This window comes from Buceros rhinoceros, unplaced genomic scaffold (genome assembly GCF_000710305.1).
Source record: "Buceros rhinoceros silvestris isolate BGI_N320 unplaced genomic scaffold, ASM71030v1 scaffold3522, whole genome shotgun sequence".
NCBI classification, from domain to species: Eukaryota; Metazoa; Chordata; class Aves; order Bucerotiformes; family Bucerotidae; genus Buceros; species Buceros rhinoceros.
Genome location: NW_010397038.1, coordinates 9,963 through 14,611, shown reverse-complemented (window position 1 = coordinate 14,611; position 4,649 = coordinate 9,963).

Here is a 4,649-nt window from a genome sequence, read left to right as displayed (position 1 = left end):
GTGCTGCTTGTGCGCTCCACTGGAAACAGGTCCCAGGCAACACGGCTTTGTATCACACTCACCACCTCCTCTCCAGCCAGGTGTCCTCCTGCCCTGACAGCACAGGACCCATGCTACCAGTACAGGGGCATTTCGACTTACAGCCTTCGCAAATATATCTCCTCAATTCAGAAATCCTTAGGGGAAGGAGAGAGAAGACCACCTGCTGCATGTGCAGCTTTCCCCAGCAGCCCATCTACATGGGGAACAGAGCGGGGGGAAGAAATGCAACCATACGGAAAACATGGGACCTTCTGAGAGCTTTTTTGACTTTCCCTCCTTTGCAGACCCTCCATCCACCTTCACTGTGAGAGCAGAGAGGTACTTGAGGTGGTTTAGAAATGGCGCTTGAGGACAAACCTCGGAGAGGTGCTTTCATCCCCACCTGCGCAGGGTGCTCACTCCTGCAACCCTCTTGCCAAGGCTGCTCCAGTGTGCAACACCCCAGGGCACCAGCCCTCGACTCTGGAGCTGCTCAGTGACAGGACCTGCAGGCTCTCCAGGCATGAAGCAGATGGGTAAGTCTGTTGCAGCTGCCAAAAGGACCATCATAACCAGCGTGAACTCTCCGCTGCTGGTTGCAGAGCCCTAGCAGGCAAGTTCAGGATCAGACCTGTCTCAGAAGCAATGCACCCTTCCAAAGTTTCATGGCAAGAAAGCCCAGAAGAAGAATCATCTGCTGAAAAACCCCAACAGCAAGATCCCAAGATGCACATCGGTACTTCTGCTGGTGCCTTTGAGAGTTTATGACAGGTGAACAGGGAAGTTGATACCCAAGAGAGAGGGTAGAGCTAACCATTTCGGGCAGGGAGGCCAACTGGAGTGCTGCTCCCTCGAGGATGACAGATGAGTTGCTTCATTGTCTCAGAAAGGAAAAAAGAAGAGAAAGGAGGGAGAATTGTGAGAAGTGCACTGGACACCTGGGCTGGGAGCAGGAAGAAGAGGACTAGAAGGATTGGGAATGGGTCTGCTGACTATCTGCAACCTCAAATCCACCTGTGAGGCAGCAGCCAGACCTTCCGGGCTCCAGCACTGCAGAATGAAGAGCACGTGGAGGGGGAGAGTGCCATGAAACTGCAGCTCTGGCCATTCCCTGCTCATTCAAAACTTGGCTGGACAACGCCCAGGTTCAGAGTCCTCCAGAGGGGATTCTGTGTCTGGGTTCTCAGGTTGCAATAATTCAGAAAGGTGAGCAGGAAGAGTTCAGATGTCCTGGGTCTGCTCCCAGCTCTACCACTGCCTCCCTCCAGCACCCAGGGGAAATCACACAACCTCTGTGCCTCACACAAGCTCCATTCCTCATTCTCCCTCTTGACAAAGCAAAGGCGAACTCAAACTGTGTCAGAGCAGACAAGGGAAGAACTGACAGTCTGGCTTACAGCTTTTGGTTCCCATCTGGGGACAGGAACAAGAGCATGCTCCAGGAGATGCTCACTACTGTGGCAAGCAGAAGCTACAGAAATCTCTCCCCCAGGTGCCTGCAGGTACCTGCCTGCTTTGCCCTCTGTGAAAGGCAGCTCCCAAAGGTCTGTCATGCTCCTCAGCTGAGGTTAACCGAGTGGTTCATGAACGTTCATAAATTCTGATGAAATCCTTAAGGCAGTAAAACTGCATACAGTTCTCAGAGAGCAGATAATGGAGGTACAGAGAAACAACTTGCCCAAGGTCACCCTAGAAGCTGCGCCAGCTTGGGATTCACTCCACATCTAATTGTCCTGTCCATAAGATCGTCTGTCTTCCCAGCCTGCCTTTTTCCGGTGGTTTCCTTCTCCGGTGCCTTCTCGCTTTTTGCATAATGCATTGCAAAAATCTACTTTGCATACAGAGCTTTTAGTTCTTGGATTTATTATTTAGTGTTGTTTTCTGGTAATAAACCAGCCATATTGTTTTATTTATTCTTCCAGGCTGCACACAAGCACTTCTCCACACAGAAATACCCAGCTTACGAGCAAATCCTTCTACGTTCTGCAGTATCAAACAGCAGAGCACCCTGGACGCAAAGTTCAACCACCCCAAATCTCAGAGCAAGGGACTCCAGGGCAGAGCTTTACAAGAACGCTGGCAAATCCCTACAACCACGCAGCAGGCGACGACGTACTGGTCACACCATGCCCGTTTACAAAGCTCTGAAGGTTTTTTGAGATGTGGGAAGCAAACAAAAGGTAGCGGGTACTTTGCTCTATCGTGAGCAGTGGCACAAGCTACTCCAGGAGAAAGTGTGTGGCTGATCTTTTGCTCAGAGCTAGAAGGGATAAATCAGGTGTGGGAGGAGGGGAAGGCCTTCTTGTTTTTACCTTGAAGCAATTAATGAACAAGAACTGTCTTGAGGTAAAAGCACAGGCTCTTTGCATCATACAAGAGGAGCATGCAGAGGTCAGCTCCAGAGAGGCGGAGAGGGCTGGCTGGCTTTCCAAACACTGTCTTGGTGAGACAGCTCGAGTCCTTAGTAGTTTTTGTGGTTTTCACAGCCTGAGATAGCTCAGGCACATTATTTTCCTCAAGGCAAAAATACAAACGTCTCTCACCTCCCTAAAACTACATTGTCACCACTTTCTCAGCAGCAAATAACCACGTGGCAGAATTCAGAGCTCCTGAATTCACACCACGGCCAAATTAACCGGGCTCCGAATACACCTTCCCTCCCTGGAACAGCTCTTTCACCTGCTCTCCATCTTCCCATCTGTATCTGTGCTACTGCCCGTCCAATGCCAGCTTTTCCCCTCCTCTCAGAGGAGCCTTTGATGCACGAGGTGGGCAGCGCATGCCGTCTCATTAGCAGGCTGATGGCCTGCTGCACTTTTTGGAGAACACTTCATCACCACGTAGGTGGAGGCTGCTCCGTTTCAGACAGCCCAATTGATCATCGCAAATAACTAAATTACCTGATGTGTTGTAATCAACTGTATTTATAGAGCAAGTGGATTCTCACCCACCACAGTTCATTATGAAACAAGCTAGAAATTCAGATGCACAAACACAATCACTGGCAGGACTCTGTTAATTTGGAGTAGCTTCAAAGAGGGTCCTGGGGCTACAAACCCCTCTCTCATTAGCAGACCCTTGAGTCACAGTATCCCAACCAGGCAAGGGACCTTAAATGCCTTTTTGCTGCACTCACAAGTGTGCAACACCACAGGAACCCAGTGGTTCAACTAATCTGCATCTTCATCATCTGCAGAAGTTTTAGAAGGAAGATGTCACCGTGCCGCACACCAACATGTCACCACCTCCACTGGGCCTGTAGAAGCTGTCCCCCTTGAACTGGAACAGCATCCTAGCCTGACTACCACTGTTACACTGGTAGCTAGCAGCACTTCTGGGTGGGCAGGCTTTGGGTTGTGCATATTCATGGCGATTTGATCAGAGTGGAAACACGCTCTGCACAGAGAATGAACTGCAGTAACCGCTTCTGGAGAAATCGCACTTCCAAAAAAACCGAGCCACGGGGCAAAACCACACCTCAGGATGTTCTGCCTTTTCCAGCCTCGTGAGAAAAAGTTATGTCTGTCCTGCTCCCTCCTCCCCCATCACACAAACACCGCCAGCTTTACCAGTTCTTCTGGATTGTATCACGCACCATCTTTCTCCCGTTTCTTTTTTGGACACCCATCCCCCAGGAGGTCCTTCCACTCATCCTTTCACTCAGTGGTGAACTGACTCCTGGTGAACACGCACATCTGGCCATTCTTCTCTCCATCTGTTTAACCTGCAAGCTGGCCAGGACACAGCCTCTCCTAAAAACAGTCAAGAAAGCACCACAGAAAGTAGCTACAGACCTCCTTCCTGCACAAGGTACCCACATGCTGGCAGAAAGCATTGCGGTGTGTTGCACCCATGCTGTGGAAATGTTGCTGGTGTAACCGCTAGGCCAGGGAAAGTCCCCACCTGAAACCAAGAGGCACCCCCGGCACAGCCCCTTCAGGGAAGATCTCTGCCAGCTAAAGCAATGTTATGATGGCTGAAATAAAAGCTACTTGCCATAGTCGTGCAAAGCAAAGAGGATCCTGATCAGGTGACTTAAGCTGGCCTAAGAAACCAGGTATTTGCAGTCTGGCTAATCAAAGTCTGTGCAGGACACCTGCCCCACACAGATTAAGACACGTTGAGGTGGAAGCAGCCCAACACGGCACTTCAAAATACACAGCGAGCACAAACACAGTGCCTGGAGCTTGTGGGTGTGCTTAACAAAGTCATTAACTAGCAGAAGAGCATATGATAGGAGATAAGCACTAGCAGAATGCACGATAATTAAATTTCTACAACACAAAGCTGACGCTTGGATCTGAGAGGCGGGTTCATTTGACACACGCTGTGTGCTGGTTTGTCACTGGTGCCCAGGGCTTCACTTGCAAGATGTGATAAAGAAACATAAATGACAAACCAAGTCTCCAGTCACATGGCTGGAAAAGACTAATATCATCCAGATCCTGGATGAGGTAGGATGGGAGACAGCAAACTCCACTCAGCACAGAGACTGCTCTGACCATAATGGGTAGGTAGAAAAACATATAGAAAACACTGGGGGACAGAGGTGGTAATAACAGACCAATTAGGCGGGACAAAGTCACGCTGTTCTGTTCATGAAAGCCTAAGAGAGAGGTCAGGGAAAG